Here is a 23,852-nt window from a genome sequence, read left to right as displayed (position 1 = left end):
TTTCAGATGGGATCACCAAGAGTTGAACACGACTGAAAAACAACTAACCAACAAGAACACAAATGGTGAGTCACTTACTACCCCCTGAAGCAGCCCACTTTGTTGTTAGACAGCTCTCATTGTTTTCCCCCAAGCTGAGCTGAATATCTGCCTCCTTTCAAACCCTGCCCATTGTTGCTCATTCTAAGAAATCCAATTCTTCTTACACATGACTTTAAATACTTAGAGTACTTTAAGTACATAAAGTTAGCTATCATCTTATGGTCTCCATCCCCAGTTCCTTCAACCAGTTTTCCCAGGATGTAATCTTAACATCCTGGTGGCCCTTTTCTGGAAATCCTCTGACTTGTCAATATTTCATACCCAATGTAGCATCTAGAATTGTATAGAATGTACCAGATGTGTCTCACCAGGACGGGGGAACGGTAGGACTGTCATGTTCATTTTTCCTGGAATCTGGGCTTCTGTTAATGCAGTCTGCATTAGCTAGTCTAGGGACAGTGTCGTATTGTTGACCCAGGGCAGGCTACTAAAATGCTTTTGTTTTTCTTGAACAAACACGTATGATTGATTTTTTTGAACATTGTTAGACTTTGCATTTAGAATGTTAGCTCCTTGTTTAGGGACTCATTTTCATTTGTTGCCCTTGTATCCCCAGTGCCTAGAGCAGAGCTTGGCACATAGTAGGTACTTAATAAATACTTATTTATTAATTCCTTTTAAAAATCAGGGCATCTAGGTGGTGCAGTAGATGGAGCACTGGGCCTGGAATCAGGAAGCCCTGCTTTCAAATCTGGCCTCAGACACTTACTATCGGTGTGACCCTGAGCAAGCTATTTAACCTGTGTTTGTCTCAGTTTCCTTATCTGTAAGGTGGAGTAAATAATAGTACCTATTTCTCAAGGTTGTTATAAGGACCAAAGAATTGTAAAGCCCTTATAACACAGCTCCTGGCACATAGTAGGTCCTGTACAAATGTTAGCTATTATGACTATTTATTAAGTGTCAGAATTTTAGATTTGGTGTATCATTTCAGGTATTCTTTTGTAACTTGATCCTGTCATCCAGGGAGTTAGTTATCTCTTCCAGTTTTGTGTCATCTGAAAATTTGATCCTGGTGTCATGGCATACCCTTGAAATCTCTGCTGGTAGACTGTCACAGGTGACTCTCTTCAGCTTTCAAGTTCTGATTTGTAGTCGGGTAAGCTAATTTATTATCCATACTAAATACAGCACCAATATGGTAACCCTGGGGATGGATGGGGCTACCAGGCTGCTTAAGGAGGGGTAAATTTGCCCAGGTCACAAATGAAGTAGGTCAAAAGATTCTGTGCCAGTCAGCAGAGAGATTGGACCTGTAAGGGACACAGTGGTAACTTAGGGAGATCCCATCTCAATTTTATTTATTTTTTCATTTTGAAAATAGAGAAGTCATTTTGGGTGATCAGAGAGGTCTTAATGGAACATATGGGGCTTGAGCTGAGGCTTCAAGAATGAGTAGGATTTGGATGGATGGAAAGAAGGGCGGAGGCCATTTCAAGTGTGAGGGGGGTGGGATGGGATTGGGAAGAATCTGACTAACGGTGTGAAGTTTGGAAGTCAGCATGGAGTTGGGAGGATGGTACAGAAAGCATTTGTACAGGGGGAGGAGAGTAGAAATTAAGTCTGGAAAAGTAGGTTGGAGTCAAGATGAACCTGACAGACTTGTATATCAGGTTTAGGAGCGTGACCTTTGTGCTGTGGGCAATGGGGAGCCAGAGAAATATTTGGAGTGGGTGTGACATGATCAAAGCACCTTTGGGTGGCTGATTTCATTTACTGGACCCTTCCCCCTCCAGGGTTTCCCTACCTGGACCTGTTGTTTAGATCATAATATATAACTTCTCCACGTTAATAATATGGAAGTCAGTAATAGAAAGAGAATGTGATGGGTTCATTTTCCGAGGGTACAAGAACTCTTAAGGATTGTCTTGGCTCACCTCTATACTTTTTACAGCTAACAAAAGGGAGGGGAAGTGACTTATCTAAGATCATACGGGGAATGAGAAGCAATTTAGGATTTGTAGCCAGGTCGTCTCTATCCCAAATCTACCTTCTTTAGGCTGACTGTTAGACCATGCGACTTCTTGTCTAGATCTCCAGATGTGAGGTCTTTGCGGCTCCTCTCACAGCCTCTTCGTTTCCTAATGAAGTCCTTCTACCTCCTGGCAACTCCATAGCCACCCTCGCTTTTCCCTTTGCCTTCCAATGCTTCCCAATACAAACCAAATTCCCCAGAAGTGTTAACAAGTGTGGCCCTGCTTTCTCCTTTGCAGCTCAGACACTTGTTCAGAATCCTTACCCTTTCCTTGTCTGCCAGAGAGGAAACCCTCTCAGCAGGGCCGTCTGTCAGATCTTCTCAAGCTGCTTGAGAAATGTGTGTTCAAGCCTAGGAGACTCTGGGGCGTTGGATTCTCTCCTCTGTCTCTGCTACTGGCCCTATCGAGTGATTTCGTTTCTCACCTTCCACCTCTTTTCTTGCCAGACTTTTCTTGCCAGAGCCATCTTTGTGGATGTGAATCTGTGGATGCCTCCAACGGCACTCTCTGGAGACCTGGACTAAGCAGTACCTGCCAGCTCCTGGAGGAGACAGGGCAGGCAGGCTGGGCTTCTTTGGCTATCCCTGGCCCATCTCCTGCCCCTGGGACTCTGCTTCCCTTCAGTGTAGGGCTGGGTCTTTAGGAAGCTGGTGAGGTTCCAGGCTGGAATCTCCACTGGGCTTCGGGCTTCAGGCTGCACTTGGGGAGGGTGAATGAGGCACATCTCACTGTACGCCTCCTATGCAGCGGGGTGTGCAGCTCTGTTCTAAGACCCACCAGCATGGAGCCTGCCCTAATTCTAGAGTCAGGACAGTGTCTTCCTTTATAAGGGTCCTTTCTATAATTCCTTACTCACTCCTGGGATTTTTCTTTGGAGGGATATGAATCATAGGACATTCAGTGGGAAAAGACCTGAGAAATCACTGACTCCCTTATTTTGCAGATAAAGAAATGGTCCTAAAAAGGTGAAGTAACTTGTCCAGAGTCATATAGATAGAACACAGCAGACTTTGACCTAGACCTTAGGTTCCAGGTTCTGTTCTTGTTTCCTCCTTGCCCCCTCTTCCCATCAGCCCAATGCACTGAGGCTAATTAGCACCCTTCCCTGTGCCAGCCATAGCTAGATCTTGGGAGTGAAGCCCGGGAGGTTTCTATTGTATACAGCTCTTAAAAGGTGAAATATTCTTCAGGTGCCTTTAGGTGGTGAGGGCCCTTCATTTAGCCTTCCCTCTTGGGGAAGAGCACTAGAATCAGAGTCAGGAGATGTGAGCTGAACTCTGGAGTTTCCTATATGATCTTTGGGAAATAATCTCACCTTCCTGAATCTCAGTTTCCTAATCTGTAAAATGGAGATAAAAATACCTACCCTGCCTCTCTCACAGAGCTGTCTCACAGATCAAATTAGAAAATGGGTATAAAGCATCATATAGATGTCAGTTATTATTATGTTAAAAATGATTATTTTGGGGGTGGCTAGGTGGCACAGTGAATAGAGCACCAGCCCTGAAGTCAGGAGGACCTGAGTTCAAATCCAACCTCAGACACTTAACACTTACTAGCTGTGTGACCTTGGGCAAGTCACTTAACCCCAACTGCCCTGCCTTCCCCCCTCAAAAAAAAAGATTATTTTGAAGGTACTTTCATAATTTGTGACTCCCAGAACCAGAAATGACCCCAAGAGGTGCTCTGGTCCATTCTCTTGTCTCCAGCTCAGGCAGTGGTCTTAAACTCATATAGAAATATGGGCCACTAATCCATATGTAAGGCTCTCTGTGGGCTTCATATTGACTTAATTTTAAAATGTTATGTTATTTATGTTTTATTATATTTTTATTTGTTTTGTTAAATATTTCTCAATTAAATTTTATTCTAGTTTGGCTGTGCTTGGGATTGTTGAGGGCTACATGTTTGATGCTTCTGGTTTAAAACACAGATTGGGACAAGAGCTTAACCCCCTCACCTAGAAGTTTTGTTAGGAACTTTCTTTTATACTTTTGGTAAACTGCATCACAAAGCTAGGTTAGCATATTTCCTTTAGCTGCTGATGTCTTATGAGGATTCAGGAGTCATAGGATCATAGATTTAGAGCTGAAAGAACCTTAGGGGTCATCTCATCCAACTCCCTCTTTTTACATGTGAGGAAACTGAGGCCTAAACTCAAACAGAACAGAACCAAAATTTGAATACGGCAATCTTTCCATTGCATCTTGCTTCCTCCTGAATATGAGGGCAGCAGAGCTCTTGGGGGAATTCACTAGGGATTCAGATGCTTGGTGCCAAGTTTTGCTGGCATCTGATGTGGTACCTTTATCTGAGGTGGGCAGTAACAGGCTTACATGATTGCCACAGCAGGTTGGGTCCATTCCCATGATGCCAGACAAAGAACTAAGCAGTTTTTAGATTCCTGTCCTCTCTCACCAATGCAAAAATGCAGCTAATTCCATTGGCAACTCAGATAATGCCCAAATTTATTAGTCCTATGACACTGGGCTAGGCACATAATCTCTGTCAGCGTCAGTTTTCTGATCTGTAAAATGGCCATCATGGCACCTGCCTCCTGGGGTTGTTGTGAAGCTCAAATGAGATAATATTTTGTAAAGTGCTTAGCACAGAACCTGGCACATAGTAGGTGCTATATAAATGCTAGCTATTCCTATTATTGTTATTATTAATTATTAGCCCTCTAATAAGGGTCACCCCCAGACCCCAAGGATCTTGAGGGAATTCATGAGACCTGGGTCCAACTCACAGGAGGGACACACCTCCCTGGAATGCTGGAGGGGGTCACGTCCGGCGATTCCTGAGATGGTCCCATATGGCATAGGGCACCATTTCCTGGCCCTCCAGGCCCCGCCGACCTCGCTGCTGGTGATGCTGAGCCGAGCCTCCCCATTCTCTCCCTAGGCATCGCGGGTGGTAATCAGCTTGTGGCCGGGCTGGACAGAGTTAAACATTTTCGGGGGACTATTTACTCCTGATCCTAAGTGACAGCTCAGGGAGAGAGAATCACGTGGCTCTCAAATCCCCGCTGGGGGCCCATGAGCATGCCCAGCTGCCTCAGCCTGGGAAAGATGCTGGGTCCTGCAGCCGCTACAACAGCATCCTCTCGCCGCGCCAGGGACCCGCCAGGAGACAGAGATGACTGATTAGTCAGCCCTCTGAGCCCGAGCTCTGCTCTTCAGAGGGGAGGGGACTCCGGGGGGCGGGGGGGGGGGGGAGGAGGACCCTGGCTGGAGCGGAGCTGGAGCTGGAGCGAGCTTGGGGGAGGGGGTGCTGGGATGCTTGGAGAGCGCTAAAGATTCATTCAGCGCGGGTTCCCACCTAAGAACCGGTGAGTCCGAGTCTGTTGTGATGCACCAAAGAGGAGGTGGTGTGTGTGTGTGTGTGTGTGTGTGTGTGTGTGTGTGTGTGTGTGTGTCCGGAGAAGGGGGGGCGAGGGCTGAGCTCTTGAGTTGGGCTGGCATCTCTCTGGCATAAAGAGAGCTGGACTGTTTGCACTGCGGTACATGCCACTTTGCCGGGTTCGCATCCCTGGCAGCTTTTCTTGGGGATCATGGAGGCTGGAGATGCTAATTATAGCCCCCTGGGGGAAGACACGATAAATATAGAAAGCTCTGAGGTGGAGGCGGCTTTCAGCTGAGGTCTCTGGGTCCTCATCTGGGCCCTCCAGGCTGGCACAGGTGTCCATCTGATTTGGGCTGGGCCCAGTGCCCAGGGACCATCTCAGGAATTGCCGGAGGTGACCCCCTCCAGCATTCCAGGGAGGGATGTCCCTCCTGTGAGTTGTTAGTGCCAGGACTTAGGTCTCATGAATTCCCTCAAGATCCTTGGGGTCTGGGGGTGGCCCTTGAAAGATGTGAGCAACTGACAGGGCTGGGGCTGGGGGTCTAAGTAAAGGGATAGAATTGGTCATGATGAAGTCATGGGATTGCTGGTTGGAGCCTTGGGGTTCATTGGGTGGAAAAGCTGGAAGTGAATATATATATAAGGAAATATATATATATATATATATATATATATATATATGATTATATCTATAAGGAAATAGAAGAAGGGATCTAAGGAGAAGGGAGAGAAGCCAAGATAGGAAAGGGAAAGAGAAAAAGGGAGAGTGGGGGTAGTGGGGGAGGAGAGGCTGCCAGGGGCTTTTTATCCAGGCATCAGGAGACCTGGAGAAAGGGAGAGAGAAAAAAAAGGCTTATGGGAGCAGGGGTAAAGGAGAACCCCAGGATGCAAGAATAATGAGGTGAGCTTTGGTAGCACAGAATGTAGTAGCAGGGAAGGCAGAAGGTCTAGACTCCATGTCATTAATTGGACTTGGTCATTGGGCTTTCCAGCCCTTCCTAAAGCCCCAGTAACTCTCTTTACTCTCATTGTCGATGGAAGGGGGGATGCTAGGCTTGGTTGGTGTGGGGGATGGGAAATTTAGTTGACATGTGGATAGCAGGCAGGGCTCTGGGGGTCGTTAGCAGCTTGAATAGACTCTTTCCCTTGTGGGCTACCATGTATGACCTGCCCTCCAAAATTTGGGATTTGCACCTGTTCTAGAAATCCCTGGGCTATAGGATTTGGTGGCAGAACTTGTGCTTCCTAGAGGCTTTGAGACATCTCACATAGGTAAGGGGAGGAGGGAAGGATGAGAAGAATTTCTACTTTGTGTTACATAATCATCAGAGCTGCTGTGTTCCACCCAGAGGCGACTGCATTTCAGTAACCACAGAGGCTCTGATGCCATTGGAGGGGAAGCGAGGAGGTACCACTGAAGCACAGTGGTGTTTGGCAGAAGCTGGGACAGACTAGAGCCAGTTGGGGACAGGGGGAGGGGAAGGGGAATCTAATCACCCCAGCCAGTATCTCTAAACGAAACCTGTGTCTTGAGATGATTCTCCCCTCATCCCAACAGCATGTAATGCTGAGCTGTGAATGTGAATTACTGAAAGTCCCGGGCTTTCCAGTCAGCAGAGATGTGATAAGTGAGTTATTACTGAGGTGTAATTAATCCTGGCTGGTTATTACTCGAGTGCAAGACAATAGGGGCTTTGCTGCCAGGTTCTGCTTTTGCCTTTCTCCGATTGTAAGACGATGGAGCGAGCTCTGATTTTCTCTTCGTGTCTGTCTGGCTTATTGAATTGGATCCATGCTTCTCAGTGTGAATGAAATAATTACAAAGATGCTCATGTGTGAGAGCAGGGCTGCCAGCTGAGAAGCCAGCCTCTCTGCTCCTCATAGTATGGCTCCATTTCCTGCAAGGGAGAGAGCCCATCCTTCTGATTGACTCTTCCAGGTGAACCAGTCAGCTTTGGGGCCCGGAGGAAAAGAATGAGAAGGGAATCTATTCAGAGCTGGTGCTGAGCCTTCCCTGAAGGACCCAGGCCCTTCTCTTCAGGGAAACAAAACAAAACAGGGAACAGGCTGAGGCTGCAGCAGGAAAGTCTGAGGTTAGACCATAAGCAGCACCTCCCAACTTCCAGGGCTGTGAACCTCTAGAACTAGGAACGAAAGGAGGTTGTAGAAGGCTTTTCTCTAGAGGCTTTTCAAGATAGGGTGTTCTCTGTGTGTATTGGGTAAGGAGTGATCCTGCCTTGAGTTAGGGAGATGGATTAACCTTTGCAGGGATCTTCTAAAAAGACTAACAAACATTTTGGCAGAAAGCTAGGGAGAGGAGCTGCAGGAAAGTTTGCAGACAGGGCTGACCCTAGGAATAGCTAAAAAAATATTCCACAAGACTGCTTAGCAATTCTTGCTTCATTCCCTCTTTCTGAGTTCTTTACCTGGCTACTTTAGGGGCAGCTAGGTGTGACGGATAGAGTCAGGAAGACCCAAGTTCAAATCCAACCATAGACACTTGTGACCCTAACCAAGTCACTTAGCTGCTCTCAGCCTCAGTTTCCTCATCTGTAAAATGGGGATAATAACAACTATCTCTCCTCAGGTTGTTGTGAGAATTAAATGATCACGAAGTGCTTAGCACTGTGCCTGATACATACCGTGTTTCCCCAATAATAAGACACTGTCTTATTAAATTTTTTGGAAAGAAAAACACCAGAGGGCTTATTTTCAGGGGAGGGCTTATGTTGTCCTGCCTCAGCTCTCCTCCGCGGCACTGCTCTCAATGGCGCCAGCAAGCAAATCACTGGGGAGGAACAGGATGACTCACTCACTGCTGCAGCTCTGATTGGATGCAGCTCGGAGCGCAGCATGCGTTTCACGGGTGGGGGGGGGACGGTGCATACAGAGGGTACCATAATGTAGCGTGTAGCGCAGGGGATCACCTTCACTACAGTAGCAATCTCAATAGGGCTTATTTTTGGGGGAGGGCTTATTTTAGAGGAATCTTACACAGTAAGGGGAGGGCTTATTTTCGGGATAGGTCTTATTATCGGGGAAACATGGTAGTAAGCACAATATAAATGTGTCATCATCATCATTTTCCTTACTACTACTACTACTCCTGCTCCTCCTCTCCTCTTCCTCCTCCTCCTCCTCCTCCTACTACTACTACTACTGCTACTACTACTAGTCTGGAACCCAGTTTGGCATATTACCCTTTTATCATTTAAAGCTCCCCACTGATTGCCACACCCTGGTCTACTCATCCTTGGCAAAGTTATCCATTCTCTAGAAGTTTAGAGAAGGTAATAGGTGGTATAATGGATAAAACGCTGAGCCTGGACCCAGAAAGACCTAAGTTCAAATCTAGCCTCAGACATGTACTAGCTGTGTGACCCTGAGCAAGTCACTTAACTCTGTTTGCCTCAGTTTCCTCATCTGTAAAATAAGCTGGAGAAGGAAATGACAAGCCACTCTAGAATCTCTGCCAAGAAAACCCCAAATGGGGTCACAGAGAGTTGGACATGACTGAAAAATGACTGAAGAACAAATCAAATCTTCGTAGTCCTACGTCTTATTTCTTTCTGGTTTTGCTCTCTTTATTCCAAGCCATCAGCGAATCTAACTAATTAATCTGGGCTAATGATGGATAGAGCTAGAAAGATTGAGGTTCAAGTCCCAGCTCTGAAACATACTGGCTGTTTGACCCTGGCCAAATCTTTTAACTTCTTAGTAACCTAGATACCCAGCTGTGTACTAGTAAAAGCTTAACAACTGGCTCTTTGGGGGTGGGGGAATGGGAAATGCATACAGGGCATACTTTAGAGTTTAATCTGCATTATTTACATTTTTTCCATCTTTTTAACATCGAGACAATCAGCAAAACAATAAATCAGTTTGATGTATAGTGTTTGCTGATTTCTGAGATGTAAATGCTCACACTGAAAATTTAACAGTTGATTCTAGGGAGCTACCAGTTTGAACTGGGTCCAGCATAACCCTGCCCAGCACACTGCTGTTAGGTCACTTTCTAAGATTGTGAATTGCAGAACAGGTACCAATCTGCATTGGTAGAGAGTGTTTCCTCTCTGAGAATTATTTATATCACTGAAATCATAGGTCTGTTTTTTTTTTAAATGCATATAAGAAAAGTCTGGAACATATAGGTCACCCCATCTCTGGGAATATGTATACCTTTAAAAAGTTACATATTTATTTAGTTTTTGTTTTATATTAGTGCTTTCTTAATATATCCTACTTCACAGAACCCCTCCTTGTTTAAACCCCCCTCACACACACAAAAACAACTTTAAATAAAACCACCTGAAAGACCAGCTACTTTTGTCATTGCATATACTATGACAAACCTGTGGCCCCCCACCTCTATTACAAAAGAAGGAAGCTATTTTAACCTTTATTCTCTGCGACCAAGACTGGTCAAGAAGCATGTATTGTTTTAGTACTATACCTGTGGAATCAGTGCTTTAATTGAAGAGAGGGTCATGTCATAAAATACCACACAGTCCTGGGAGCCAGAAGACTTCCATTCCAGCCCTATCTCCTTCAAGGACAGTCTGTGTGACTTGGGCAAGTCACACACACACACACATCTCAGAGTCTCAGCTTCCTTATCTGTAAAATAGTAGTAATCATATCTGTCTTGTCTGCTTCACAGGGTAGGTGTGAGGACAGCCTGAAATAATGTATTTGAAAGTGATTTGAAAGTTGTAAAGCAATCTCTGAACGTGAGGGTCTATTTTTAAAGGGGTGACTAATGATGGGAATTTCAGATATGGCGGCTGATCAGCAGGGAAGGCATATTTTTGGGCAGGCAGCTTCCTACTCTGTCTGTGAACCAAGGCAGCTTTGATTGTGATGATAACAGAGGGTGTCCCCAAAGTCTTAGCATTTTCAGAGTGAAAGCTTACACCTGCACCAAGACTTTGGGGATGTCCTCAGTTCCTCTCTTGCTGGAGCACTTGCTTTATGGGTTAAAAAATGCTTTTCCCACAACCGCCCTGTGAGTGAGAGAAGGCAAGCCTCTGTGTTACAGGTGAAGGGACCAGAATTCAGAGAGGCGGATGTGCCCACTGCTACATGAATAGCAAATGGCTGACCTGGGACTCCAACCCTCTTCTTCTGACCCTGGCTACAGCCCTCTTTCCATGACCGAATTGCATCCATTGTAGGAGCAGGGGATTTAGAACTGTAACCTCAGAGGTTATTCATTTCAGCCTCTTTATTTTTATTCTCTTTTCAATTCAACAAGTATTTATTCAGTGACTACAATTTGCTTATCATTAAAAAAAAATAAATGATTTATTTTTAGTTTTCAGCAATCACTTCCATAAGTTTTCAGTTTTCTCCCCCTCTCTCCCTAAGACAGTTTGCAATCTGATATGGGCTCTCCATCAGCCTTTTTACTTCAGAGGCAGCTGGGTAGCACAGTTGGACTCGGAGTTAGGAAAATGAGTTCAAATCTTGCTCTAGACACGTATTAGCGGGGTGTGATGCTGAGCAAATAAGTCACTTAACCTCTCTCAGCCTCAGTTTCCTTCTCCGTAAAATGGGGTTAATAATGGAGCCTACCTTACAGGGCTATGAGGAAGATTAATATTTACTAATTGTTGTGAGGTAATATTTGTAAAGCTTTATGCACATCTTAAAGGGCATCTAGGTGGTGCGGGAGATAGACCATAGGGCCTGGTGTCAGGAAGACCTGAGTTCAAATCCAGCCTCAGACACTTACTAGCTGTGTGACCCTGGGCAAGTCACTTAACTCTGCCTCAGTTTCCTCATCTGTAAAATGAGCTGGAGAAGGAATGACAAACCACTCCAGTATCCTTACCAATAAAACCCCAAATGGGGTCACCAAGAGTCAGACAGGACTGAAAAACAACTGGACAACCCCATGCACATTTTTAAGTGCTATATAAATGCTAGCCATTATTATTATTAATTGGCTTGGTCCTATCAATTAGTCAGTTTAGTATTTCCAAGCTTCTTGGCTGTGGGGATGCTTTTCTGATTTTATTTGGTACCAGTCACTTCCTTAGTGTTGGTGATATTGTCCTGGGGTAGCTTGCATTCCCTATTAGCCCCAATGAAAAGCAACAGGGTGTGGTGAGGACAGTGCTGGTCTCTGGTTCAGGAGACCTGGGTTCAAGCTCTGCTTCTGGAGTGTACCAAATTCATTTTCAAATCTTGTTGTTTCTACTTCTATCACATCTGATTCCTCTTTTTTCATGCAGCTCCCACCTTAGTCTAGGGCCTCTTCACCTCTCACCTTCCATTATCGCAACAGCCTTCTGACTGATCTCCCTTCCTCAGGTCACTCCAGCCCATCCTACATACTGCTGCTGAAGGGATTTTCCTGAAGTGCAGATCTTCCCATGGTGCAGGTATTCCCATACTCAATAAACTACAATGACTCCCCTTTGCCTCTAGGATCAAATATAAACTCTCCTGTTCAGCTTTTACAGCCAAATACAACCTGGTCACAAAATATATTTTCATTTTCATACTATATTAATCTGTCACCCTGTATGATCTGAATAAACTGGCCCCTTCTCTGTTTATCAGATGTGACACCCCATCTTTGCACAGGCTGATATATGCCTCCTCTTCACCTCTGCCTCATAGAATCCTTCTCTTCCTTCAGGACACAGCTCGAGTCACATACACCCCTTCTCTGATCTCTACCAGTTAGTGTACTCCCTCTCTGACTACCTTGGATTGAACTGCTTTGTATTCTGTATATGCTTATCTAATGCACTTGTTTTCTCTCTCATTAAAGTATATGCTCCCCGTGAGAAGGAATTGTTTCATTCTTTGTTTTTATATGCCCAGTGCCTGCCACATTGCCTATACATAGTGATACTACCACTACTATTACTACTACTACTGCTGCTGCTACTGTTACTACTACTACTACCTATAATTTATATAGAGCTTTAAGGTTTCACAAAACAAGTATTTCATTTTATCCTCCCAACCACCTTGGGAGGTAGGTGCTATTATTACCCCCATTTTACAAAGAGAGGCTAAAACAGAGACTAAGTGACTTGCCTCAGGCCACCCTGCAGTAAGTAAATCAGAGGCTGAATTTGAGCTAAGGTTTTTCTGACTCCAGGTCTAAGGCTCTATTCATTTTGCCACCTGGTTGCCCAGGTGCTTAATAAATGTTTGTTGATTAGTCGATTAATTTTCATTCCATAGGTGAAAAATCTTTGAAAATTATAGAGGGGTGGTTAGGTAGTGCAGTGAATAGCGCACCGGCCCTGGAGTCAGGAAGACCTCAGTTCAAATCTGGCCTCAGACACCTGACACACTTACTAGCCGTATGACCTTGGGCAAGTCACTTAACCCCAATTGCCTTGCCTTCCCCCCTCAAAAAAAAAAAAGAAAATTATAGAGTATTAGGCCAATGCAAGAAATCTCAGTGACCCCCTTATCTCCAAGATCATATGTAAATCCTGTTTGGCATTTAAAGAGTCTTTACATCCTGACCTCTTCCTATTTTCCAGTCTTTTTATACTTCACTTCTCTCTAGTGCCTTGCAGTCCAGTAACACTGGCCATCAAATTGCTACTTCCACACCACGAGCCATCTCTAGAATCTGCCTTTTCCCTGGCTGTCCCCCCTTGCTTAGAACATTTTCCTTCCTCACCTCAGCTTCCTGAGAACTTCTTCTGAGCTCTTGTTTGTGATACTTTCTCCTTAAGTGGTTCTTCATAATAAGGGCTAAGTGGGTGGGGGTGGGGGTGGAGGTAGAGGAAAGGGAGGGGGGCTGAAGGACAAGAGACAGAGAAGAAAAGAGGTAGGGAATAATGTAGGCAGGGCCAGGGAATCACAGGGGGGAAGGGGATAAACTGGATTCTTGGGGGACCAGCCAACTCTGCCAATGTAATGGAGCTAGGGTAGAACTTCAGGGAAACTGCCTTCCTCTGATTCAGGCTCACTCGAACAGTTCAGGAATCATGGAATCATAGCCTCTGACAGTTGGCAGGGACCTCAAAGAACATCTTATCCAAACTGTTGTTTAGTTGTGTCTGACTCTTCATGACCCCTTTTGGGATTTTCTTGGTAAAGATACTAGAGTGGTTTGCATTTCCTTCTCCAGCTCATTTTATAGATGAGGAAACTGAGGCAAACCCAGGTTAAGTGACTTGCCCAGGGTTACACAGCTAGTAAGCTTCTGAGGCTGAATTTGAACTCAGGACTTCCTGATTCCAGGTCAGGAGTTCTATGCACTGTACCACCTAGCTGCCCTGACCAAGAATCCACTTTCTAATATCCTTGATCATGTGGCCTCTGCTGGTACTTCTTTCTTTGACTCCCTCTCTGTAGAGGCATCCTTTTCATTTGTAGACAACCCTAACCATTAAGAGTTTAATTTTCTCCACATTGGGTCAAAATTTTTTTCCCTACCGCTCCTATCCAGCCCCAGGAATGATCTGTAGAGACTATCTCCCTGGCATAGAGCATAGAGATCCAGTTTTGGTCCTCAGGGAGGTTACAGTTTGAAAGGAAAGATGAGATTCGTATTAGTTAAAGATTGTCTGGAATATATGTGATTAAACTCTAGCATCCATGTTCCACAGTGGCACGGACTGTATGAAGCATCAAATACTCAAAGTCACCTCTGGCTTTAGGGCACATTTCAAAATTGAGAACTTCAATTTTATATTTTGGTTAAATAACTGTTAAGATGACATGTCCATGAGTCCTCTGTCAGAGTGTGGTGATGGGTTAATGGAAAGTGCATTGGTTGTGGACTCAGAATTCTGGTGTGGCCTGGGCCTCAGTTTCCTCCTCTGTATAATGAGAAGGCTGGATTCAATCATCTCTCAGGTGCCACCTAGGTCTAAGATTCTTTGGTGCTATGACCTAGGGAAGGTGGCTCAGAGGAAAACATCACCAGAGATAATCCATAAAGGAGGTACTTGTGTTTCTATACTTCGAGAGGGTTCAGGAGGAATGCATACGTTTGTATATGCCTGAGCAGGCAGAGTTCCATCGATGTGTCCCTCAGTTTCTTTGGATCTCAGGGTCTTCCTCTCTAAAATGAAGGCTCAAGACTATTCTTTTAAATTTAAATTATATTTATATAGTTTTTACTATTTAAATTCTATTAAAAGGACTTCCATTAGACTGTGAACTCCTTAAGGGCAAGAGTTGTTTTCTGCCTTTTTTGTATCCCTGGTGCTTGGCACTGTGCCCTAGCACATAAGTAGGCGTTTAATAAATATTTATTGGTTGGTTAGTTGATTATCCTGCATGTTTTCTTCCCCAGTAGATTATAAGCACCTTGAGGGTAAGGAGTGTCTTTTGCCTCTTTTGGTATCCCCAGTGCTTAGCACAATGCCTGGCACGTAGTAGGTGCTTAATAAATGTTAATTGATATATTGACTTGACTAGACATCTTTTAAGTCTGGTTCTAACATTCTGTGATTCTGTAAGTGTATTTATCCTTATTCAGATACATGGATTAGGCATGCATGCGTGTAATGATAGTAACTGTTTAAATCTTGCTTTGAAGCTTATAAAGCAATATATATGTAATTATTTATGCATATAATTTGTATACATAATTTCATTTGGAAGGATCAGGGTTCAAATCCAGCCTCTGCTACTTACTACCTGCGAGACATTGGACAAATCACTTTGCCTCTGAGTCTGATCAAATATAAAATGAGGTGTTTGGACTAGGTGACCTCTAAGCCTCTATATTTATGAACCTGTGATCCTCGTAACAGCCCTTTGAAGTAAGGTGCTAGAGGTACTATGATCCCCATTTTCCAGAAAAGGAAACTGAGGCTTAGAGTGGTCACCCAGATAGTAAAGTATCAGAGATAAGAGGAGGAGAGTGGTGAGTGCACAGGGATTAGTGAGAGTATGGATTGATTTTTATTACGTCCAGAAAGGCTTCCTAGAGGAGAGATGTTTGGAGCAGTGCTTGGAAAATATGAAAAGACCAGGACAGACAGAGAGAAGTGGGAAGAGTCGACTGCTTGATTCTCTTTTCTCTAGGACGGGCTTGGAGGGTCTGTCTCTCAGGAAACTAGCATCTTAAGAGGTGGTCCGCTGACAGCAGGGAATCTAGTTCTCTCATTCATGTAGCCCCCCAGGCTGGGCCAATCCTGCCGGGAACTTCCCAGCTGCTCGGTAGCCTGGCTGGTCCCCTGACCTTCCTTAAGCAAGGCAGCCTGGCGGCCATGCTGGGTTGCTATAGTAACTGGCAGCCACCCAGCTGGGTTGCCATGGTAACCAAAGAGAAGATGTAGAAGGGGGGGGTCAGCTAGGGGAATCAGCCTTAGAATTAAAAGAACCAATGAAGGATTAAGGAGGGGGAAGAGGGAGTTGGGGGGAAGGGGAAGGCAGAGAAGCCCCTGATGTTCTGAGCACCCCCTGTGTCCCCTCTCTTCCCTTCCCTCTTCAGGGATGATCAGGAGAGCCAGAGAGACAGGTAGGGAAGAATTCGTTTTGGGGGTCCTTCTGGTAAGAACATTTATGGTCACAAGGGGTTGGCTGGGGTTTAGGAGCATAGTCCAGCATGGATCGTTGCAGATACAGTAAAAATAGCACTGATTGACGAGTCTTTGGGGTTTGGAGGCCCTGGCCCATGGTGTCCACAGTCCTGGGTGCTAGGAGGCGAATGGGACAGACGGAAGCCATTCAAGAGGACAGAGCTGCCCACTGCCCTCAGGGAGTTTGTGATTTCAATTCAGTTGGGAAAAGTGCTTACGAAGCAGTGCCCAGAATGGCATAATGGATAGGGCAGCAGACGCAAAGTCAGGAAAACCTGGGTTAGAATCCTGCTCACTTCATACACGTGCAGGCTGTGTGATTCTGGGCAAGTCACTTCACCTGGCTGTATGTCCGAGCTCATAAGCAGCTTCCAGGGATACCTCCCACCTTAAAGTCCAGGATGATGGTCATGGAAATAAACATGAGAAACTAGCTGTGTGACCTCGGGCAAGTCACTTAACCCCAATTGCCCTGCCTTCTCACTTCCAAAAAAAAAAAAAGAAATAAACACGTGATGTTCCCCTGGTAGAATAAAAACTCCTTGAAGGCAGAGATTGTTTTCCAGATTTTTTCTTTGTCTTAGCACCTACACAGTGGCTGGTATGCAGCAGATGTTTAATTAATGATGATTGAGTTAGAGATGAAAGGAGCTTTAGCAAACATGTGATCTAACCACTTCAAGGAAACTGAGGCCTGGAAGGTAGTAGAAGGGGTAGAGAAGTATCTTAGCTAAGGTCACACAACCAGCTGGCTGGTGAGCTGAGATCTGAACCCAGCTCCTTTCCTCCCAAACCAATTATTTTTATGATGCCACACTGCCTTCTTTATACCTTTTGTGTGCAATCATCATCCAATACATATTATGCAAAGGGCAAGCTCTGAATAATGACATGTTGAGTGAAAGATGAATTAATCTATTCATCAGTCTTATTTTCATCAGAGGGAAGGGTGGATCCAATTGTCCTTACATTAATAGGGGAAGGTTTGAGGTTAGAGATGCTGAGTGATTTGTCCAAAGCCTCATAAAGGTGCAAGTTAGGGAGAGACCTGAGGGCCCAACCCAATTCTCCTGACTCTCAGCCCTAAGAATGATTAGCAGTCTGGGTGAGAAGGGAAGTTGCTAGAATGGGAATTTAAGCATTAAGTGTATTCACATTGTGTGTGTGTGTGTGTGTGTGTGTGTGTGTGTGTGTGTGTGTGTGTGTGTGTGTGTGTGTGTGGCTGTCTTGGTTCAACCATCAGAACAGGTTTCTATGATTGTTGGGGGGGGGAAGAGGGAGAGGGATGGAGGAAGGCAGGAATAGGCACTCACTGTAGATTATGTATGGAGATCCTAAGGCCTTGCCTGAGGGTGTGAGGCCTTAGGGAGAAGCTCCTGTTTTAGAAACCTTAAATCTTAGTCCCCAGTGCAACCAGTACTTGATTATATGAATATTATCATTGGGATGACAATCAGGGCCATGCAGAGGGTACAGCAAATACAGACATGGCCATTCCCCCTGTGGGGAGAAGGGGAGTGCAATGGTTAGTGGTAGTGCTGAACACTTGAGGTTAGGTTGAGAAGAGGGAAGCCCTGGGGATGGGGAGAGCAAGATAAATGAGCATATCTAGCTAATCCCAGAGGGAAGGCACCAGAAGTGGGTGGGGGCTGGGAAAGGCCTCTTGCAGAAGGTGACATTTGAGCTAGGTCTTGAAGAAGGCAAAGGAGGGAGAACATTCCAAACTCAGGGGAAAAGCAGTGAAAAGGCCCATATGGACTTAGGAGATGGAGTGAGTGCCATGTTTGGAGAGCAGCAAAAAGGCTTGATGTAGCTAGAATCTGAAAGGGAATAAAATGTAGGAAGTCTAAAAGGGTGGGAAGGGGCCAACTTGGAGTCAAATCTTTAAAATGATGCCATATATATGTAAGGAAGAGCTTTTGCAGTGGAGGAGAAAATGATGGTGGGTTGGGCAATGCTTGAACCTCACTCTCATCTAAATTGGTCCAAAGAGGGAAAAATATACATACACATTCGATTGGATATAGACATATTAACTTACCAGACTGGGAAGTAGGAGGGGAAGGGAATAAGAGAAAGGAGAGTGATGAAAGGGAGGGCAGATGAAGGAAGGCAGATGGTCAGAAACAAAACAGACTTTTGAGGAGAGACAGGGTGAAAAGAGAGAGAGAAGGATCAACAGAAGAAAATAGGATAGAGAGAAATACACAGTGAGTGATCATAACTGTGAATATGAATGAGATGAACTCACCCATTAAAAAAAATAAAAAAATGCCAAATGGGATTTTGTATTTGATCTTGGAGGTAGTAGGGAACCACTAAGAATTTACTCTTTAGCAGTTGCGAGGAGGATAGGTTGGAATGGAGAGAAACCTGAAGTAAGAAGAGATGACCCAGAAAGCAACTTCAATAGTTGAGGTAGGAGGTAATGAGGGCCTGCATTAGGGGGAGGCAGTGTGATGTGGAGAGAAGAAAGAGAGGGCTAAACTTGACCATAAATTAGATATGAGAGATGAGGGTGTGTGGAGTCAGGGATGATGTGAAGTTGTGGTCCTGGGAAACTGGGAGGATGGGAATGGGCTCGGGAAAATTTGGGAAGACGTGATAGTTTGGAGGTAAGATAATAAGTTTTGTTTTGGACCTGTAGGTCCAAAACAAGCCACAGGAAACCCAGTTTAAAATGTTCAGAAGGCAGTTGATGATGTAGGATTTTAGATCAAGAGAGGGATTAGGTTGGATATAATGATCTGGGAATGATTTGTATAGAGATGATCATTGAGAATTGGTGAGCTTACCAAGAGAGATAAAAAAAGAGGGAGAAGGAAAGAGGGCCTCAGTCCTCCCTAGAACCTCGAGACACACTTGGTTGGTGGGTGTGATCAGGATGTAGTTCCAGCAAAGGAAAGAAGCATGGGTCAGACAGGGAAGAGGAGAAGTAGGAGAAAAGTGTCATGAAAGCCTAGAGAGGAGAGAGTATCCATCCGGTTGAAGTTGGTCATTGACAGTGTCAAAGGCTGCAGAGAAGTCAAGAAGGATGAGCAATGAGAAAAGGCTATTTGATTAGGCAATTAAGAGATTATTGGTAATTTTAGAGAGAGCAGTTTCAATTGAATGATGCAATTAAAAGCTAGATTGAATAGAGTTTGGAAGAGAGTGAAAATAGAGGAAATGAAGGTACCTCATTTAGACATCCTCAAAGAGTTTAGCTGAGAAGGGGAGGAATATAAATTGGTAGCCAGCAGGGATAGTTGGATCACATGAGGTTTTTTGTTTCTTAAGAGTGAGGGAGCCATGTATGTGTTAGTAGTCAGTAGGAGAGAGATATTGAAGATCAAAGAATGAAGATAATAGAAGGAGGAATCTTCTGGAATTGGATCAAGGGTACATATAGTGAGACTGGCCTTGACAAAAAGGAAGGTTATCTTTTCATGTGAGACAAGGGTAAAGGAGGAGACTGTGGAGGAAGATTTCTGAATGATGTAAGATTAGGAAGAAGGGAGAGGAGGGAGCTCTTGGGGTGTGTGTGTGTGTGTGTGTGTGTGTGTGTGTGTGTGTGTGTGAAGTTTGAAATAAGGTCCTCAGCTGAGAGGGTTGGGGCAAGGTGTGTGTTGAGAAAGATTTCAAGAGGATGGAAAGATTTGGAAAGAGATTTGTGGAGATGGGGATAGTAGTGAATTGATTGGGGAGGCATAGAATGATTTCCTGATAGAGTCAGGGCCTCGTTGACATTAGAGACTAATACACTACAAATGCAAATTTGTAGTAGATCCAGTCAATGATGTGACTCCAAGTCCTCTTAGTAGCACCTAAAGGGAAGGTAGAAAGTGGGAGTAATCCAGGGTTGGGGTTTGACAAGTTGGGATCAGTGGTATAGCAAAGGACTGGAGGATGGAGGAGGGTGCAGAATAGAACTGATTCACCAGGGGGCTGAGATGGAGACAGGTGGAGAGCATAGCCAGCATAGAGTTGGGGAGGTGGGAAAGAAGGGAAGGCTGGAGAGAATGGCACTTATGGTGGGGATGAAGACTAGGATTAGAGGCCAAGAAAAGGGTTAAGGTCATAACATTTAGGGAAGGATAAAGGATAAAAGATTGTGATCAGATAAAGCATGGACCCCAATATTATATTCCTCTCCAGCACATCATAGGCTCTTAAGGTATCTCTCCAAGACAGTGAATTGGAAGGATTAATTAAATCAATAATAGAGACTGATATTCAAATAGTACTGTAAGGTTTGCAAATCATTTTCCTCACACCAAACCAATGAGGTAGGTGGCACTAAAGGTCTACTTTGAAATAAATCCCCATTGTAGAGATGGGGAGACATCGCTCTCATGATGCTCTTGGAGAGCAAAGGCAGTGAGTTGAATGACAGTGAGGACTATACCTAGACGGGGAACAAAGGACAAAGGCAGAGAAGTTCAGACTCCTGAATTACATTGGGTTTGCAATTAAATAACTTAACTTTGCTTCTTGTTTTATGTGTGACCTTGGGTAAGTCCCATTTCTCTGGGTCTCAGTTTCCTCATCCGTAAAATGAAAGAGTTTGACTAGGTTATGTCTAAGATCCTTTGGATCTCATCTTCTATGATCAAAGTCTTGCTCTGTGATTTTTGCCCATTTCTTAACCTCACTAAGCCTGTTTTCTTTCCTCTGACCACCTCAGGATGACTCCCTTCCCTAAACTTGTCCTTCCTTCCTGGAGGAGTTGGGCAAGGTGTTTTATGGCCAATAAATCCTTCCCTTCAGGTTGGGCTTGCTGCCTATCCATTGACTTGTTATTCTAATCCTGGCCTTGAAAACTTGTTGCTCATTGCAAATATATACGGTCTCTATCAAATTGCTTGCCCTCTTAGAGAGGGGGCAGGGAAGGGAGGGAAGAAGAAAAGTTGGAACTCAAAATTTTAAAAAATGAATGTTAAAAATTATCTTTACATGTAATTGGAAAAAAAAATAAAATACTATTAAAAAAATAAAACCTCTGCTGCATTATGGCTCCTGTTATCACATTCTAAAGGACTGACTGCATCACCAATGAGAATGTCTCAGCCAAGTAACAGTGGAGTATATGTACACAGCAGGAACTTAATGCTCTGCTGAATGAAAGACTAAATTAGTACTTTAATGGAGCTGGGGGAATGGGATTATACATGGGATCATGGCATTTCAGACTAGATATGTAGGTGTCTGAGTTCTAATCCTAACCCTCCTTGACACTGATTATCTCTGTAGGATATGTTTCTTGGGCCCCGTTACTGAATCTGTAAAGTGGAGAAGTTGGACAATATGGTCTCTCCGGTCTCTTCCAGTGTTAGAGCTGAGCCTCAAACCCCAGACTCTTTCACTCCAGGCCCATTGTTCTTTCTATCCACACAACAATGTAGATTCAACAACCATAAAGGGAAAAAAAGAAGGAAATATTGGAAGGAAGATGAGTATTGGGACCCATTGGTATGTAAAAGAAATGACTGTTCAACAGGAAAGACATGATCACTTAGTCAAACCCCAGACCCAGTCTAACCCGATGGAGCTCTGGATTTGGAAGACAGGAAGACCTTAGTTCAAATCCAGCTTTAAAGGATTACTAGTTGTGTGACCCTGGGTAAATCACTTGACCTCTGTATGCCTCAGTTTCCTCATCTGTAAAGTGGGGATTAATAATAGCTTCTACCTCACCAGGTAATTGTGAAGATTAAATGAGATAATATTTATAAAGTACTTTGCAAGCCTTGAATTGCTCTATAAATGCTGCTGTTGCGTGTACATCCTATTATACACACACTACCTCTTACTGTGTAATCCAGCACAGAAGCAGGGCATGACAGCTCTCTCCTTCTCTGTTGCTGCCACTGGATCCTTGACTAGCCTCTGAACTGGCACTATTCCCCCAACTCTCTTGTCCTCCCTCCCCCAGCCATACATTATATGATGTTTTAAGGTGTGTAAAGAACTTGCCCTCACACAACCCTGTGAAGAAGGTAACACAATGTTTATTATCCTTATTTTATGGGCAAGGAAACCGAAACTCAGGGAATTTAAACAAGCCAATTTTATGGGGCCCAGAGTACTTGGGCTTTGCCAGGGCAATACTAGTATTAGCTCACGTTTATACTTTTATACTTTAGGACAACCCTTGTTCAGTAGTACAAGTAGTATTATTTCTATTTTATAGGTGGGGAAACTGAGGCACAAGGGCATCAAGTGATTTTCCCAGTGTCAACCAGCTAGTAAGTGGGGGCAGCTGGGATTTTAACCCCACATCTCCAAAGTCCAGTGCTTTTCTGCTACCATGACCCCTTCTCTCAATTCCAGGATCAAGGTTGGGTTTTCCAAACCAGGCTCTATTTGCATATGGACTTTATTAGGAAAGTAGACAGTAAAATGGAAAGAATGCCAGACTTAAATTCTGAAAAATCTGAATTTTATTTCTAACGCTGGTACTGAGGAATGTGTATATGGGTAAGTCACTTAACTTCTGGTATTGCTTTCTAGCTGTGTGACCCTGGGCAAATCCCTTAATCTTTCTGGGCTTCAATGTCCTTTTCTATCAAATGAGGAAGGTTGGAATTAATGGTCTCTAAGGACCCTTCCAGCTCTCAGTCTATGACCTTATGAAAACCTAAAACTCAGTTTCTTTTTTATTTAAAATGTAATTAATTTTTAGCTTTCACATTTCATTTCCATAAGATTTTGAGTTTTGAATTTTCTCTCACCCTCTCTTCCCCCCTCCCCAGGATGGCATGCAATCTGATATAGACTGTCTTTATACATTCATATTAAACTTATTTTCACATTAGTCATTATGTAAAGAAGAATTAGAACTAATGAGAGGAACCACGAGAAAGAAGAATCAAATGACCAAAAGAAAAGGAGAGCAAATAGTATGCTTCCATCTTCATTCATTCTCCAAAGTTCTTTTTCTGGATGTAGACAGCATTTTCCGTAGTGCATCTTTTGAAGTTGTCTTAGATCATTGCATTCCTGAGAAGAGTTAAGTCTATCAAGGTCAGTCCTCGAACACTGGGGCTGTTACTGTATACATTGTTCTTCTGGTTCTGCTCACTTCACTCAGCATCAGTTCATAGAAGTTTTTCCAGGTTTTTCTGAAGTCTTCCTGCTCATCATTTCTTGCAGCACAATAGTATTCCATTACATTCATATACCACAACTTGTTCAGCCATTCCCCAATTGATGGACATTCCTTCAATTTCCAATTCTTTGCAACCACAAAAAGAACTGCTATAAATATTTTCATACATATGGTTCCTTTTCCCGTTTTTTATGATCTTTTTGGGATACAGACCTAGAAGTGGTATTGCTGGGTCAAAAGGTATATACAATTTTATAGCCCATTGATCATAGTTCCAAATTGCTCTCCAGAATAGTTGGATCAATTCACAACTCCACCGACAATGTATAAGTGTTCCAATTTTCTCTAACATTTATAATTTTCCTCTTTTATCATGTTAGTCAGTCTGATAGATGTCAGTTTCTTCATCTGTAAAATGAGACTATAATACCTGCATTACCTACCTCACAGAATTGTAATCAATCAGTCAACAAATCAATAAGTATTTATCAGGTTCCTACTATATGTCAGGCACAGTTTTAAATGTGGGAGATACAAAAAGAAGCAAAAGACAATCCCTGCCCTCAGGAAATTTATAATCTAGTGGGAATCATTAATGAGAATCAAATGAAAATATATGAAAACATTTCATAGCACTAAATGTCAGCTATAGTTAAGTCTTTCCTCCTCAAATATGGGAAAATTTAAAATAGAGTAAAGAAAGGAGCATGGAATCTAACTCTAAAATGTTCCTAATCTAATCATGGATATCTGGCCCAACTTTTGGGGGCTAAAGTGACTCATTCTCATCTAGGCCGTAGCAACCTGGGTCATGCTTTCTCCTGG

The 23,852-nt window shown here is 43.8% G+C and overlaps 1 protein-coding gene across 1 annotated transcript in view; it reads left to right on the top strand.

Annotated features, from left to right (window-relative positions):
- The window catches only part of PLEKHA6 (pleckstrin homology domain containing A6), a 217,570-nt gene that overhangs the window by 25,868 nt on the left and 167,850 nt on the right, over positions 1-23,852 (top strand). The window lies entirely within an intron of this gene.

This window comes from Petaurus breviceps, unplaced genomic scaffold, assembly GCF_028583685.1.
Source record: "Petaurus breviceps papuanus isolate PSGF00001 unplaced genomic scaffold, PetGlider_PUasm1.0 90895, whole genome shotgun sequence".
NCBI lineage: Eukaryota > Metazoa > Chordata > Mammalia > Diprotodontia > Petauridae > Petaurus > Petaurus breviceps.
Note: the sequence above shows the minus strand (reverse complement) of the source record. Positions and strands in the feature narration are given on the sequence as shown.